The following is an 18,349-nucleotide window of genomic DNA, read 5'->3' as shown; positions in this document are numbered from 1 at the left end:
AAAATTGTACTTAATGCTTTGAGCTAATTTCCATAATGTTTCTATTTTTTCATATTAGAACATTTGTTTCATAAAACACTAACTCTGACAAGTGCAGCAGTATTTAGAATTTCAAGTTTTTCCATCTTGCATTACTGACAAACTGTGATAATGCAGGGTACATCATAAAGTTTACAAACAGCTTTGACGCTGAACCACTGCTATAGCTTAAAAATACAGGTGAAAGAAAAATCCAGAGAGAAAATTGTCAATAAAAATTGGATTGAAATTGGATATGAGCGTGTGCAAATTACAAAAGTCACTCTACCAAGATTCATGGGGTAAATAATTCTAGCTACTGTTATGTGGCCAATGCTGCTGCAAAAGAAATGAACTTATGAATGTAGATTGAACATAAATGGCTACAGGCAAATCAAAGTACCAAATGGAAAGGAAACATCAATTAAAAAAAGGTATGTGTGCATACAAATGTATTCAGACCTACTCTAGGAATGGACTGAATTGCAAAGTTTATATGTACAGAAAAATTCATGTTGTACAGAATTTTGAACCCCAGAAGAGGCCTGCTCCAGCAAGTTCCCCCGGTGTAGCACCCCCGGTGCAATCAATGTTGAAATGGGTTCGTAGTGGGATTTCTGAGCATGAAGCACTTCCTGGATGTGGTCCAAAGTTTTGTATTGTTCAGATTCAGGTTTTTGTTCAACCTGGTTTAAAGGAGGGTAAACCAAATCTGGCTCTGAATTTCACTAATATTTACTCCCTGCTAATGTATTAATTCAAGATCTTAAAAGGCTGAATTTTAGAATATCTCCTATAAAAAAATAGAAATTTCCAGGGCTGCATTATGCTCTTTACCAGTGTAACTGTAGCACCAGTGTGGCTAATATGGAGTCCTTTCCGCTAGCAGCTCTGGACAAAAAAGCATGCAGACGAATGCAGCAGGGAAACACTCTTCCATCACAGGGGCACCTGCTCGAACCCTCCCAGAGTTTAAACACATGGACACACACCGGAATAGTACAATGAATAAAGGAAATTGAAATATTTATTTACAGCCGGATGTGTGATGGGTTACCGTCCCATGCCTCACCGCCGGGGTGCCACCTGATGTACTAGAGTCCCACTGAGCCCACCCATTCCACCAGCGTGGGCTCCCTCACATTGTCCAGCTGAGCCAGGTCCTCAAGCCTCCTCTAGCACACACACAGGTAGGGACATGTCCAGCTGCAGAATGACACAGACACTGGAATCAGCTCTGCGTGTGAAGAATCAGGTAGGGGATTGCCCAGCAGTCAAGTGCACACCCCATCTGGGGTGCAAACCCAAAATTGTATTGTCTTGCACTGCACAGAGACCTGCATAAAATACATCTTAATTATGCCATATTCATATCATAACATCACTATGAAGAATATGGGATGTTGGGTCACAGGATGTATGGAGAAAAATGGGGAGAAGACATGGGGATGGTAAAGCAGGGTCACATCTGACACATGGACCCACAGGTGCACTGGTACCACGATATGAAAGGACAGACACTGAGCACTGTGTCTAGACTCAGAGTTCAGGAAACCTGGGCAGAGATACAGTCCAGCAGTCAGTCTTGGGTGCTCCTGGTCCTCTTTGGCACCTGTAAACTTCCACAACAAACTCCTCTGGTGCCCTCTTCTGCCGCACTCTGCAAAACACACACAGAGAGACAACCTCCTCACTTGAGTAAGCACAGCTTCCCTTATTCCTAAAGCAAAGTCACAAGCCCCGGTACTCACGGCCCTATACATCTCTGACTGACAGTGATACTGGATCTGGCTTCTCAGGTGATTCCTCCTTGACACAGTGCTCTTCCTGGCTCTTGTCCTTGGACGTCCCTCCTGGGCTCTTGGCTGCACCATTATGGGAGGCTCTGCTCACTGTAGGCCCTCAACCCTCCCACCTCATCACTCCCTCTTCCTCAGGACAGTGTTTAAAAGGTGCCATGCACTCTAACCCCAAAGGGGTTTACACCAGTATAAATCCAGATTAACACCATTGGATTCAATGGAGTTACTGCAAACAGGTTCATAACTCATTTTTTCCCTTAGCACTTGTGTAAGCAAACTCTCATGTCACTGGAAGTTTCTCTGACCAAGGCCCTTGCTCTATAGACACCCATCAGTCAGCACTGAAAAATTATATACAATCTCTTTGAAAGGTTTCCTAGAAACCATACTACAAATGTGGTGTTTAAGGGTGACTATGGCTAAAGTTTATTAGACTTGAATTGTATTGTGGGTAATTGTCCAGTAATAACCTTTGCGAAATTATAAGAAGCCTTTACTTTACTTAACAGGGAACTCAGACTCCCCAACCTCTAATATTATCATCTTTCAAGATAATGAGCAACACAAACCATTCTATTACCAATCTAAAAGCAATAAATGTCAAAGTAAAGAACTATGTAATATTCTGGCCTGGAAGAACAAAGGACAAAAGTAATGATAATGCCTTTTTATATTTGCAGTCTATTATATCATGCATAACAAATGTCCCTGTAATTGTAGACAGTGTTATTTTAACAGGTTATAAAGAGAAGATGGTGGGGGAGGTGAGGGAGTTTTGATGACTGCCCTGACAAATGCTGCAGGGTTGTTAAACTAAAATATCTGATAATTTCTGAATTCCAGCCTGGGAAATGTTCTGCTTGGATTATTCTAAAACTGCTCAAACTGTATTGTTTAATGCCACCACCTCACTCCCCACAATGTGACTTCCAGGTCCAAGCTTGCCAAGTCAATGGTTTTACTAATGAAGTGGCAGTAGCCTAAGTTTTAAGCTGACAGTCATAAGCAAGGGCAAATCTATATTTTAATACAGATTATTGATTTTATGGAAATTACTGAGCTGGACACTTAGAGCAGTTGATAGTCACATGGCTTTGTACATTCATTGTACAACACAGGATTCAGGTGATATATGTGAGTCCTTTCTTAGGCAAAAAGAAAAGGAGTACTTGTGGCACCTTAGAAACTAACAAATTTATTTGAGCATAAGCATCTGATGAAGTGAGCTGTAGCTCAAATAAATTTGTTAGTCTCTAAGGTGCCACAAGTACTCCTTTTCTTTTTTCGAATACAGACTAACACGGCTACTGCTCTGAAACCTTTCTTAGGCAGCAGCCATACTGGAGTAGATTGTTACTTGTGTATATCTAAAGTGACTTTTGAATTCACCTTGAGCTTCTCCAAGTTTACACTAGTGTAAATAAGATCAGAATCTAGCTGCCTGTTTAATCACAGAGATGAATCATGTCCAAAAGGCTAAAGATTAAAGCACTTGACTGGAACTCAGACAATCTCTGGCTTAGTTTCCCCTCTGTAAAATGAGGATAGCACATTTTTCACACTCTTTCTCCAACTTGTCTACTGAGACTGTAAACTCTTCACTGCAGAGGCTATCTCTTACTATGTTTACTTCCATACCTAGCACATACGAGTGCTACCTGCTGGTGGCACTGCTAATTACAAAATAAATATTTAATAGAACTATTTCTGAGAGAGTTTGAAGATGTTACTTAGTTGGCTTTGACACTGAGAAGGCAATTAACCTTGTGGGAATCTTTACCTACCTAGATGTCACTCAGCTGAGACAGAAGATCAAGTTCTACTCCCAAATAGACTAGGTAGAGTTAGAGTAACTCAACTCTCTTCAACAGAGTTACTCTGATCTACATGAGTGTACCTGGGAACAGAATTTGGCCTCAAGACATTAACAAGAATTTTATCTCCAGAAATGGACCATACTTCACAGGCTTAATTCCCCACTGCCTTGCATTTTGTGTAGTCATCTATCATACCAAAGCATGTATGTACAAAGATACACTGCAGAGGTGTAAATGATTACATTCAATGCACAGCAGTGGAGAATAAAGCCCTATATGTTAACAATGGCAGACTGAGTTCTGCTCTGACTTGCACCCCACATTTAGTTATTCGTTGCTGTTTATATACAGCATTGAGGGCTAACACTGATTAAATTCAGCTCTAAAATGGATTCATTTGTATCATCTTTATTTTGCTGGACTTGTCGAATGCAGAGTGGGGGTTGTGTGCAGGTGAGGTTTTTTCTTTGCCACAACAGAAGCTAACTAGTAGAAGCTACTGCAATAAAAAAAGCAGATACTCAAAAGCAAAGCTCTAAAACTAGCTGACAACAGTAGCCTGAACTGAATTGAAGTCGAAGGGGGGGGGGAAAGATACTAAAATGTATTGTTTTTCTTTTGATCTCTTTGTCTCCATCTCCACTTTTGATGTATGTCTTTCTCTCAGAGGAAACAAAAGAATAAAGTTAATCCATATTTGTGTTTTGCCTCCCAGGATTACAGCCCAAACCTACAGAATGACTAGTAGTGGTTTGAATGTGTCTGTATTAGATCATCTCTTGGACAACATTAGAAGTAGAGGGGTATAGTGGTTCAAGCACACTGCAATTGTCAGTGCAGATGTGGGAAGAGCTTTTCCCAGGGGAAGTCTTTTATACAAAACTTTGTAGATAGGTTCCTGAATGCTGAGCACAGCCCTGCTTTGTATTTGTTTGACTTTTTTTGCTTCTTCCTTATTTCTTAAAATAACCAAATACATCTGTTTCTGTTTGCCTGATTTTATACTGTCACATATGTGTGCAGTAGGATTGTATTTTAACCTGGATATAGGTAAAACAAAAATTGGGGTCAAGAACTGTGTTCAGCTAGAAAAGTTTGGATGATTTAACTGAAGAGCCTGTTATGAGCTTTCACAAAAAATGATCTTGAATGCTTATGGATCAGTGACCTAACAGATAAAGCACAAGATGGGGTATTAGGTGGTATCTGCTACAGACCATCAAGTCACACTAGGAGAGAGGTACATAAGGAGCTGGTCAGCCTATCTATTATGTGTAGGGGGAAACCAAGCTCTGTGATCATGTGTAACTTCAATTTGAGTGACATCCTGGAGGTCTCATGCTGTCAGTACTAAAACATCCTTGGAATGTCTAAATATTGTAGATGACCATTTCCTAATGCAAAACATGTTGTATCCAATATGGGGGAATTCTATATTAAATCTCACCTTGACAGATAAAGAGGAACTGATCACAAAACTAAAAATTAATGGAATTTAGGTACAAGTAATCATGATGACTAGATCAGATGTATAATGTGCAAACAGAAATAATTCCATACCAGTGATTATACTTATTTATATACACAGCTTTAAATAGTCCAGTTTTACAAAATGGAAACAATTATTAACCAAATGAGCTGGAAGGAAGTATTTAATCAGAAAACTATGAATGAGGATTAGGAATAGTTTAAAAACACTTCAGTAGATTCCCCAAAAGCCATACTCTCACAGTTGAAGAAGCCCATATTGCTTAAAAAAAAAAGAAAAAAAAAGACCTGATTTAAAGGGGGAGTGATGGCAGCTAATAATATATAACAAATGGAAGGAGAGGGAAGTAGATAGTAAGGAATGTAAATCACAAGCCACAAGTTGTATAAAACTGATAAGGGAAGCAAAGAGACAAGGAGAAATTTATGGCCAGCATTGTTTAGGACAATAAAGAGTTTAAGTATATAGGAACAAAAATAGTCCTACCAGTGGTATCAGTCCATTACTAGATAGAAATGGTAGAATTATCAATAATGATGTAGAAAAAGCAGAAGTGTTCAATAAATATTTCTGTTCTGTATTTGGAGTGGATAACAATTGAAGTAGTCATATCATATAAAAGTCTTTCAGTTCCAGTAGTATTTCAGGAGGGTGTTAAACAGCAGCTACTAAAATAAGACATTTTTAAATCAGGAGGTCTGGATAACTTATATCCAAGAGTTTTAAAAGAGCTGCCTAAGGAGATTGCTGGTGTGTTGATGTTCATTTTCAATAAATCTTGGAACACCAAGGAATTTCCAGAAGCCTGGAAGAAAGCTAACGTTGTGCCAATATTTAAAAAGGGTAAATGGAATGACTAGATAATTATAGGCCTGTCAGTGTGATGTTGATCAGCATTAATTATAGTACCTACTTTTAATTCTTTATTAACCAAGTCCTCTATCAGCCACTCCATTATCTTGACAAGGACCAATGGGGTTTATGGGAAATAGATCCTGTAAAATTAATTAGTTTTTTATGATATTACAAATTTGGCTGATAAGGGTAATAGTATTGATGTAATATGCTTAGAACTCTGTGTGGCATTGACTTGGTGCTGCTTGACCAGGTGATCAGGAACAGTCAACATGGATTCACCAAGGGCAAGTCATGCCTGAACAACCTGAGTGCCTTTTATGATGAGATAACTGGCTCTGTGGATATGGGGAAAGCAGTGGATCTGATGTATCTTGACTTTAGCAAAGCTTTTCATATGGTCTCCCACAGTATTCTTGCCAGCAAGTTAAAAAGTATGGATTGGATGAATGGACTATGAGGGAATAAAAAGCTGTCTAGATTGTTGGGCTCAACATGTAGTGATCAACAGCTCGATGTCTAGTTGGCAGCCGGTATCAAGTGGAGTGCCCCAGGGGTTGGTCCTGGGGCCAGTTTTGTTCAACATCTTTACCAATGATCTGGATGATGGGATTAATTGAACCCTCAGCAAGTTCACAGATGACACTAAGCTGGGGGAGACGTAGATATGCTGGAGGATAGGAATAGGGTCCAGAGTGATTTAGACAAATTGGAGGATTGGGCCAAAGAAATCTGATGAGGTTCAACAAGGACAAGTGCAGAGTCATGCACTTAGGAAGTAAGAATCCCATGCACCACTTCAGGCTGGGGACCAACTGGCTAAGCATCAGTTCTGCAGAAAAGGACCTGGGGCTTACAGTGGACGAGAAACTGGATATGAGTCAGCAGTGTGCCCTCGTTGCCAAGAAGGCCAATGGCATATTAGGATGTGTAGGCGCGTCCGGCTGAGGGTTGTGACTCTCCGGGGTGGCGGGAACCAGACCGCTGTGCTACTTCTGTCAGGTGTGTCGGGGAATTAGCCTGCCTGAGCAAAGTTCAATAGCAAGACCCAGGCCCTGGGTCAGGGTGGGGCAACAAACAGTCAGTAGCTCAGGACCTTCAGGCAGGGGCTGAGCAAAGGCAGAGTTCAATAGCAAACTCAGGCTCCTGGCTCCAAGCGGCCTGGGAGAGGGGGAGACTGCCACCCGCGAGATGGGTGGCAGGGGGGACGCAGGCCCACCCACTCCACTGCATCCGAGCCCGGGGCCCTAGCAGTGGCCGAAGACCCTCTGCTGGGTCAGTGGGGTTCCTGGCCGCAACACACTGACATTGGCTCTGGCAGTGTTGCAGCCTGATTAGGGTCGGCTGCCCCCGGGCTACTTCCTACCTCCCCCTCTAGAGGTACCTGGGTCCAGCCAGCGTCCTCCAAGGGGTCACCCACCATGGGCTCCTCAGGATAACTGGCACTCGGTTGGCTTGGCAGCTCCTCGGGGTAACTGGCAAACGGCAAGCTTGGCAGTGTCTCTGGGCTCGGGCTAGCATCAGGCATTGGCTGGTCTGGCCAGTCCTCGGGTCGGCTGCCGATCGCCATGGTCTCCCGGCTGGGAGCTACGCCCCTTGAGTCTGGCCTCTCCGGTAGCTGTGTTTCAACTGAGCTCTGGGGTCGGGCTTTTACACTTCTGGTCCTGCGCCTTGACCTCTGAGGGGTGGGTGCAGGGTTCGCTGGCTCCACCCACTTTGGCATCCAGAGAGGCTCGTCCCTCTCCAGGACAGTGGGGAACCAGACCTCCTCATTACAGGCTGTATTAATAGGAGCAATGCCAGCAGATCGAGGGAAGTGATTATTCACCTCTATTTGGCACTGGTGAGGCCACACCTGGAGTATTGCGTCCAGTTTTGGTCCCCCCACTACAGAAGGGATGTGGACAAATTGGAGAGAGTCAAGTGGAGGACAACGAAAATGATTAGGAGGCTGGGGCACATGACTTATGAGGAGAGGCGGATGGAATTGGGGTTATTTAGTCTGTAGAAGAGAAGAGTGAGGGGAGATTTAATAGCAGTCTTCAACTACCTGAAGGGGGGTTACAAAGAGGATGGAGCTAGGCTGTTCTCAGTGGTGGCAGATGACAGAACAAGATGACAGTCTCAAGTTGCAGTGGGGGAGGTCTAGGTTGGATATTAGGAAACACTATTTCACTAGGGGGGTGGTGAATCACTGGAATGGGTTATCTAGGGAGGTGGTGTGATCTCCAGCCTTAGAGGTTTTCAAGGCCCGGCCTGACATGGGATGATTTAGTGGTGTTGGTCTTGCTTTGAGCAGGGGATTGGACTAAATGACCTCCTGAAATCTCTTCCAACCCTAATATTCTAGGATTCTATGACATTTTGATTAAAAAAAAAAGACATCAAATTAAAACCGCACACATAAAATGGATTAAAAACTGGCTAAATGATAGAACTCAAAATGTCATTGTAAATGGGAAATTGTTATTTAATAGGTGTGCTTCTAGCAGGGTCCTGCAGGGATCAGTTCTTGGCCCTACACTAATAAACTTTTTTATTAATGACCTGGAAGAAAACAAAATCATCACTGATAATTTGCAGATGATACAATAACTGAATAGTGAAGAGGACAAGTCACTGATACAGTGTAATCTGGATCATGTGATAAGATGGGTTCAAACAAATAATATGCATTTTAATATGGCTAAATGTAAACATATACATCTAGGAATAAAGAATATACACCATACTTACAGGATGGGGAACTCTATCCTGGAAGCAGGGACTCTGAAAAAGCTTTGTGGGTCATAGTGGACAATCAGCTGAACATGAGCACCCAGAGTGATACCATGGCCAAAAGGGCTAATGCAATTCTGGGGTGAATAAACATCTTGAATTGGAGGAGAGGAGTTATTTTATCTCTGAATTTGGTACTGCAGCAACCTCTGCTAGAATACTGTGTACAGTTCTCATGTCCGCTATTCAAGAAGGATGTTGATAAATTGGAGAGGGTTCAAAGAAGAGCCACAAGATTGATTAAAGGATGAGAAACCATTTCTTATCATGACAGTCTGAGGCCCTTGAATCTATCTAGCTTAACAAAGAGAAGATTAAGGAGTGATTTGATTACAGTCCATAAGTACATACATGGGGAACACATTTAATAATAGTCTTTTTAGTTTCGCAGAGAAAGCTATAACATGATCCAATGAAAGTTTGGAAGTTTAAGCTAGAGAAATTCAGACTGGAAATAGGGTGTACCTGTTTAATAGTGAGAGTAACTGACCATTGGTTAGTTAACTAACCATAGGTCATGTTGGATTCTCCATCACTGACCATTTTTAAATCAAGTTTGGATGTTTTTCTAAAATATTTGCTTTAGGAATTATTTTGTGGAGTTCTAACTATATGGATGGATTTGAGACTATGCTATTGCTAATCTGGCTCTTGACCTACTTGATCATGTGCCAAATATGATTTATGTGTTAATAGAGAAATGAAAACGCAGTGGTTTGCTTTTCTATAGTGCTTTTCACCCAAGGATCAACACATTTACTGAATATTACTTACCCTTCGCCCGCTCTATCTGTCAGGTTAAGATTTGAGACGATTGCCAACAGAATGAGTTAATGGTAGTATGAGCAAAACACAGGAGACTCCTATAATCCAGTCCTCTGCTCTAATGCCCAAGCAACACCTCTCTGGAGGAAACTAAAAACTCACTACGTTCTTGAGTGAACTCACACAGAAAAACAGGAGACAAAAACTTCATATTGCCTATGGGCACTTTTCACATAGTAATCATTCCATATCTGATCTTTCAATAATAGTGTGCAGGTTTCTCTTGAAAACTATCTGTAAAAAACAAGTTTGGGAACCTAAATTCCTAACTCTGCTAGACACCAAAAGCTGTGGATTTAACAGGGCCATTGATTTTAGGGCTTCTTACAACTATTTGTAACACATCACACTGCCTGCTACCCTCACTTCAAACACATTATGCATAGCAATCTAACCCTCCAATTGCTCAGTGAAGTTCAAGTGACCGCCTCCATCATGCGTTACCCCTTCTGCTCAACAATCTGTCCCAACTTGTATTTACCTCAGACACCCCGATTTCCTTCCCCAGACCTGAAGAACAGCTCTGTGTAGTTAGAAAGCTTGTACCTTCCACCAATAGAAGTTGGTTCAATAAGATATTGCCTCACCTACATTGTGTCTCAACCAATATTAATGCATAACAATTTTTGGCCTATTGCAATGGGCTTCATATTGGCAGTGGAGAGACGGTCACATTTCAGATAGACCTTCCATGCTTCCAGTTGTGTTTGCAGGTATTCTGCAAATCTCTTGATGATGCCTCAACCAACTTTCTGTTGCATATATCAGTAGGGTAAAGAGCCCAAAGTTTTCAGCAGTTTTCTGTATGATTTGGTTTATACACAGAGTGATGAACATTTGTGCTGAACAGAGCCCAGAAGTAAGAGTTTCCCATAACCCTCAAAATCTTTTGCTAAAAATATTATCTTCTAGCACTGATCACAGGCAGGTGCTGAAAACAAAACAAACAAACAACAAAAAAAACAACCCACACTGGTGCCAAGGGATTTGCTTTCATCTTCAAAGAGACTAAGCAATAAAACAGTATTTTAAATATATGGAGAAAATATTTAGTGTTTTTCTCATATACATTGTTGTAGGGGAACTGTAGCTACAGCTGCCTTTTCCTATAACCATGCCAGATAACTATTCAGTATGTTCCTAATAAAAGTGATTATAAAAAATCTTAAATTATAAAAATAAAACTTCGGCTCCAACTCTTTATTTTTCATATTGAAGAACATTTTAATACAGAATAATTTCATCACAAGAAAGTCAAACACCATCAGCTGGTATTATAGATTCGATCATCTACCATCTGAGTGAAGATGATGGATCCCCCAAGAACATAGCAACTGCCTTACTGGAGCAGATTAGTGCTCCATCTGGTCCAAGTTCCTATCTCCAGCAATAACCAGTACCAGCTAGATTCAGTAGAATATGAAAAAAACATTGCAGAAGGCAGTTATAGAACCATCTGCTTATAAGGAGTTTTTTTCTTTAGACTATAAGCCATTTAGAGAGAGGATCAGCTCCTTTTGGTGTTCGAACATGGTCCAGCACAGTGGGATCCCAATCCTGATTGAATTCCACCGTAACTACTACTTTCTTACCCTTTTTCACCCTGAAGCTTGAGAGTAGAAATAGTTAGGAACTGGAATTTTCATTTCATGGGAAATTCCAAGATTTTTTTAAAGAGTGTTCTGATTTGAAACACAAAGTCAAAATTTTGAAATTTTGCCCAACATGAAAATTAAAAACAAACAAACAAAAAGAAACACCACTAGGGACCATTAAAATGTTTTGATTTGCAAGTGTCAAAACATTTTAGATTTTTATATTAAATATGTATGCACATTACATTAATAAACAATACTAATGCTAATAATAGAATATCAAGGTTGGAAGGGACCTCAGGAGGTCAAATAGTCCACCCCCCTGCTCAAAGCAGGACCAATCCCCAATTTTTGCCCCAGATCCCTAAATGGTCCCCTCAAGGGTTGAACTCACAACTGTGGGTTTAGCAGGTCAATGCTCAAACCACTGAGCTATCCCCCATGTATTTTAATATACATGTCAACACAAATTAAAATTACATTGCAAAAATATGATGTTTTCAGCTTTTTGTGAAAAATTTCCAAGTGAAAATTTTTGTTGAAGTATGTGCAAACATCAATTATCACAAAACTGCATTTTTCTCCCTGTGCTGCTGGGAGGGTGGGGTTTATATTCCTTCCATTTTTTAAAATCTTATATTTCTAGATTCTCTTATTCACAAATGTCTAACCTTTTTTCTTGATCCTACCAAAGGTCTTGGGATGGGATTCACAAAGGGGATTTAGGTGCCTAAATCCAACATTTAGGTACCAAGGGCATTCATAAAATCCCTGTTCAGCGGCTGCATAACCTTGGAGACACCTAGGATTTTACTGTTGAACTCCCCAAGATGCCTAAATTTCAGCAGCTGGGCATGAGCACAGCCACCAAGTCTTAAGACTGCTCAACAGTTAACGCTTAAGCCCCAGAAGGATTAACAAACTTGATATTCCCTCATCTATCTTGGGGGTCCCAATCTGGTAGATGTGCTCTGAGCATATCTAAACCCACACAAAACAGGGGCTGGGGAGGGGGTATCTCTCTTATAACCTTTAGCCAAAAGAGCAAATGGGAATCTATATCCCAGTGGATAGGGCACCCACCTGAGAGATGGGAAATCCAGGTTCCAGTCCCCTAGCTCCAATGGCTAATTATTTATATGTATGCAGTGGTGGTGTAGCTGTGTTGATTCGAGAATATTACAGAGACAAAATGTGTGAGGTAATATCTTTTTAATGGACCAACTTCTGTTGGTGAGGGAGAGAAGCTTTTGAGCTATACAGAGCTCTTCCTCAGGTCTGGGAGGAAGAATATGCAACAAAAAGTTCTTTCTTCCACAAAGCATAGTATAGACCAATCAGCCTATCTTCAATATCTGGAAAGATACTTGAACAAATTAAACAATCAATATGTAAGCATCTAGAGCAGTGGTTCCCAAACTTTGTTCTGCCGCTTGTGCAGGGAAAGCCCTTGCCGGGCCGGGCCGGTTTGTTTACTTGCCGCGTCCTCAGGTTTGGCCGATAGCGGGTCCTTGTGGCCGTGGTTCACTGCTCCAGGCCAATGGGTGCTTCTGGAAGCGGCGGCCAATATGTCCCTCAGCCCACGCCGCTTCCAGCAGCTCCCATTGGCCTGGAGCAGCGATTGGCCGAATCTGAGGGTGTGGCAAATAAACAAACCGGCCCAGCCCGGCAAGGGCTTTGTAATGTGCCCCATGGACTTGGATAGGGTCAAGGTGGCAAATAAGAATCGCTAAGACCACTGTCACTCAGATCATTAAAGGTAGAACTTCCTGTGGCATTCAACCACTGTGGATTGTGGGCCACAGGGAGTAGCTCACTTATTGTTGCTATTTGGTGGCAGTGTGGAGTTGTTAGTTGCTTGGTAATTCTACAGACCTAGGTTCAAGTCCTATTGATTCTCACATACACCCGCCCCAAAACATCTCTTCTTCCCCAAGTTCCTCAGAGAAGATTACCTCAGGTTTGGAATTGAACAGCTCTAAACTTCATCTTTGGTTTGCGCTCCAATTTAATTTTCAAAATGTTTTGAAGACTTAGCGTAATAAAGAAAAGGTTCTAAGTGCCCAGATAGTCCATATGATCTTGACTCCCAAATGAATACTTGCTTCCCAGCAATTTCTGAGAGGACTGGGAACCATTTCTTTAAAATGGGAGAGGAGAGTGCTCTTGTGAGATAACTTATCCAAACCACACAACAATCTCTCCCCACTAATCAAACTGAACAGGAGGCCTCTGTTCCTTACTGGAGCAAGGCCCCCAAACACTTATGAGTGCAAAGACTGACAGTTTGGCTTGGCTTAGTCCATTTCCTCAAATATGACTGGAACTCTTTAGTTTAGAATTAATAAGTGTAATTAAACAATATGGCTGAAAGCCGGCTAGTAAATACCAAATCTGACATCTGTGTACCCCCTGTACACAGCTGTATGTGTATCAATACTGCTTCATCTGCAATGCTAGCTGAAATCCAGTATCATTGAGAGTGGGCTAGCTGGATGATCTACTGTAGAAAGAAAGTCCAAGACAGGTAAAATTCTAATGGTAACTAAAATAATGTGATGCCTTCTATTTCCTGTCCAGGTCTTGGTCCCTTCCTCCCCTCCTTTTATTTTCCTGTAGATCTGCTGAATGGATCAAGTCCTGAGTCCCTGTGGTATCCTGACAGAGGCAAAATTCCAATTGATTTAAATAGGAATTTTAGGCCAAATAAGAACTGAATAAAATCTGTGGAAGGATCTCTGGTTTTGACCCAATGTTATTACAACAATACCTGGGTTAGCTCAAGGCAGGTACTGTTTTGGGTAGCAGATGGAAAAGCAAAGCTCATTAGCTTACAAGTGAGTATTTGGAGGGAGGTGAGTTTGAGGAGGAAGAAGGTGGTGTCTTGGGAGGAGAGATAAGACTTGAGGATGAGGTTTAAGACTGGGGAGCAGGAGGCAACAATGTGTAATGTAGTGGAATACAGAAATGAATAGGGTGACCAGATGTCCCGATTTTAAAGGGACAGTTTCTATATTTGGGTCTTTTTCTTATATAGGTTCCTATTATCCCTGTCCTGATTTTTCACACTTGTTGTCTGGTGTCCCTAGAAATGAGAGACCAGAAAAAATGAAATGAAAGTAAAAAGAGAGATGGGAGAAGAAGAAGGAGAGTAATTGAAAGAGTAAAGACACAAGAACACAATACAGGAAAATAAGGGTTGTAGAGGAAAAAGTAATATCTAACATGGTGGCTAAATTAGTCTGAAGGAAGGTGGAGAGAGATTGGTAAAGATAGTATGCAGAAATGAAGAGTGGAGATCAGGAGAAATGATTTCTTCCCTTCCCTCCTCCCTAACCTAAGCAATATTAATTTAAAACTAATTTATAGCCTGTCAAAAGCCAAAATACATTCAAACAGCCTTTGTAGATATTTATACACAGGATCCTCACAGGTTGAAAGGGTTGGCTTGTGTGGGCTGGTACTAGTCTACTTAAAACCTCCACTCCAGCCTGCTCCATTATCCTCATGCCTTCCATTATGCCCATGCTAATCCTCCAGCTTCTGATTCCTGCTCCCACTTTCCCACTCATGATCCACCCCAGCACAATTTCCTTAATATCCAGGTGGGGCTCTATTTTGGGATCATTCCCAGTTATTTTGCCCTATTGCTTCAGTATGGGACTTTCAGAAGTGTCTGACAAGTCCCATGGAAAGGGATTCTTGGGGACCCATTGAAATGAATCCCTTGTGAAAGTCAAGGGGATTTGTGCTTCCAACTCAATTAAATACTTCTGAAACACCTACCCTGAATCCACCCCATCTTGTAGACAAGGAGCCAGAAAAGTCTCTCTGCACTGCATATTCCTCGGAACTAAAATCAGATTTTCCAGAATCCAAACAGCAATTAGTCTTGGCCAAGCAGAAGACTCAGAGAGAAGTTAATGCACCCTAAAAGGGACGGAATATGGGTAAAAGATGAACGGCCATAAACCTTTGTCTGCATTCAAGCAAAACTCCCATTGACCACAGACCTTGGAACAATGTCAGCACACGAGGAGTCATGCTGTTTCAGGGATGGGGAGCCATGTGGTTAATAGGAGGGACTCTCCCAAGATTTGGGCAGATGGAACCTGGGATTCTGCAAATTTTCAGGCTGTCATAAATATAAAGGGAAGGGTAACCACCTTTCTGTCCCCAGTGGTATAAAATCCCTCCTGTCCAGAGGCAAAACCTTTTCACCTGTAGAGGGTTAAGAAGCTAAGATAACCTCGCTGGCAGCTGACCAAAATGACCAATGAGGAGACAAGTTAATTTCAAAGCTGGAGGTGGGGGAGGGGGGAATAAAGGGTCTGTCTGTCTGTCTGTGTGATGCTTTTGCCGGGAACAGGAATGCAGCTCAGAACTCCTATAAAAAGTTAGTAAGTAATCTAGCTAGAAATGCGTTAGATTTCTTTTGTTTAATGGCTGGTAAAATAGCTGTGCTGAATGGAATGTATATTCCTGTTTTTGTGTCTTTTTCTAACTTAAGGTTTTGCCTAGAGGGCTTCTCTATGTTTTGAATCTAATTACCCTGTAAGGTATTTACCATCCTGATTTTACAGAGGCGGTTCTTTTTTACTTTTTCTTTTATTAAAATTCTTCTTTTAAGAAACTGAATGCTTTTTTCATTGTTCTTAAGATCCAAGGGTTTGGGTCTGTGTTCACTTGTACAAATTGGTGAGGATTTTTATCAAGCCTTCACCAGGAAAGGGGGTGTAGGGCTTGGGGGGATATTTTTGGGGGAAGACATCTCCAAGTGGGCTCTTTCCCCATTCTTTGTTTAACACGCTTGGTGGTGGCAGCATAGGTCAAAGGACAAGGCAAAGTTTGTACCTTGAGGAAGTTTTTAATCTAAGCTGGGAAGAAAAAGCTTAGGGGTCTTTCATGCAGGTCCCCACATCTGTACCCTAGAGTTCAGAGTGGGGAAGGAACCTTGACACAGGCCTTGGTTACTGACCCTGAATAAATTTGTAAATCCCTCCTCCCGAGGGGAGACCATAATGAGAAAACTTCAGGAGGGAAACCTCAAGGAATTTTCTAAGCATTATTGCTCTTCTAAGTACTCTTCCTTATGTGCATAATTTCTAGCAGGATGAGAGCATGTGGACCAAAGTTCATATAATGTTAAAATATTTACAGGGTCTCACTCTGAGGAGAAAATCCTTCAAATTGGCTATGATTTGGTGTGGTGGTTACCGTAAATTCGAGGTTAAGGGTTTGTGGGACTCCCACAATTTCAAAACAGTGGAATTATCTACTCTATGAAAGGAGGGAATAAGCGGAAATTTGAGGGGGTGTGAACTCTGTTGTGAAGCAGTTACCCAAAGTTGTACTGTTGCAGCTGTTCTACACAGTAATTAGGTATGGTTTAATGAGAAAATAAGATACCTGAGCAGCTGAGCTTCTAAAACTTGGAAAAAAAAGCATTTGTTACGGAGCGGCTGTGATATGATAGCTGTAAAACTATTGATCATTCCAGCAGGCATGTAAACTGCACTGGGACCTCGCTGCTGTGGTTTTGTTTAGACTCAGATATTTTATTGAGCTGTTCATCAGTCAAATTCAGAGACAATGGACACTTTTATTGGGTTAAGTATTCTCTGCATGGACCAAACTAATTTGTCTCTTAATATCACAACTCTATCACTATATTCCCCACCTCTGCAGTCCCTGCCCAGAGCAACAGAGAAAGAAAGTAACACTCAATATAAACTATAAAGACAAATCCTATAAATACAACCTAGTCTATAATTGAGCCTCCTGAGAGAAAGGTGTTAATTTGGTACAATTTCTCCAGATTTACAAAAAGATAACTAATACTGCTATTATGAATAAATAATTAATATCAATTCCTTCAATAATTAATATCAGTTCCTTATTGTTGATTCCCTCTTTCCTTCCAAAAGATGCTTTGTACACCTGCAATTGTGATTTACTGTTTTACTGAGCACTATGAAATACTTGTAATTATGGAGTTTAATGCACTCCATAGTGAAGGTTGAATAATGTGTTCAGTAAAAGTAGGGCTGAAATCCCTTTGTTAATAAGAATGAAAGCAGATGTTGATCAGAACCAGACATTACTTACTCTTAAGCCTTGCCTACTCTAGGATTTTTTTCCCCAAATTTTCCACCATGGGTATGATAATGCACTGGTGGCTACTGGTATTTTTTAAGTTGTGTAGTGATGGCATGCTCTGAGTAAAGCAGCTGGAGTGGGAGAAAGGGCACAATCTGTTTATAGAGTGGTCTTGTGTGACACATTATGTTCTTTAGGTCTTAAACTATGCTTTAAGATGACCATCCCAGGTCACATGACTGTGGCAGGGTTCAGAGATACAATGTTATTCACTAATCCTTCCATAGACATTGTAGTAGTAGACAGGAGTGCGAGGTGACAGTAGCATAGCATTGCTATCAGCTATTTTATGGTCACGTCATACAAGAAAAAGCACATGGTAAAACATGAAAGGCCTTGTTTAAGTATCTTAGGTCTCTTCACTTAGTACCCCATAAAATTTAAAATCTTTCTCTTCTAACAATGCTGACATTTATTCATTTTTAAATTTCTAGTAACTTTGCTCATATTTTTGGGCAGCCAGCATCAGTTGGTGCTTGTCTTTATTTGATTCCTTCCAAACAGATGCAATTTTGCCTCAATCCTTATATGACCCTTCCCATTACTGTAAAATGAGAGTGAATGGCAATGAATATATCAACCCAGCAGCCCTGTGTGGTAGGAAAATACTATTATCCTCATTTCAGAAATGGAGAGCTGACACACAGAGAGACTAAGTGACTTGCCCAAGTTCACTCCGGAGGTTTGTAGCTGACCTGGGAACTGGACCCAAAACTCCAGAGTCCCAGTGCTTTTAACCACAAGACCATTCTTCCTTGGTCCTCTGCTTTCATATACATTAGTGGCCATTATGAACTCTTAAATAGCTAGATATGAAAGTAACCATTACCATTGGCATCAACATAGTATGTAGCAACAGATATTCTGTATAGTATTTTCCTTGTCAGCCCCTGTCAATTACTTTAAGTATGCTGCCTGTGAACATGGTTTAAAAATGTCTACTCCTAATTAGAGCTGGCTAAATTAGTCATGTTAAATAATATTTACTATGCCTCCCCCTGTTTCCTACAA

The 18,349-nt window shown here is 41.1% G+C and overlaps 1 long non-coding RNA gene across 1 annotated transcript in view; it reads left to right on the top strand.

Annotated features, from left to right (window-relative positions):
- LOC122457739 overlaps window positions 1-13,862 on the top strand; it is a 59,377-nt gene extending 45,515 nt beyond the window's left edge. Inside the window, exon 4 of the long non-coding RNA XR_006277418.1 lies at window positions 13,760-13,862. This is a non-coding gene — a long non-coding RNA (uncharacterized LOC122457739). The remainder of the gene's footprint in view (window positions 1-13,759) is intronic.
- Window positions 13,863-18,349: the final 4,487 nt, after the last annotated feature.

Source organism: Dermochelys coriacea, chromosome 1 (genome assembly GCF_009764565.3).
Source record: "Dermochelys coriacea isolate rDerCor1 chromosome 1, rDerCor1.pri.v4, whole genome shotgun sequence".
In the NCBI taxonomy this organism is placed as follows: Eukaryota; Metazoa; Chordata; order Testudines; family Dermochelyidae; genus Dermochelys; species Dermochelys coriacea.
The sequence above is the reverse complement of the archived record's forward strand: the minus strand, read 5'-3'. Positions and strand labels throughout refer to the sequence as shown.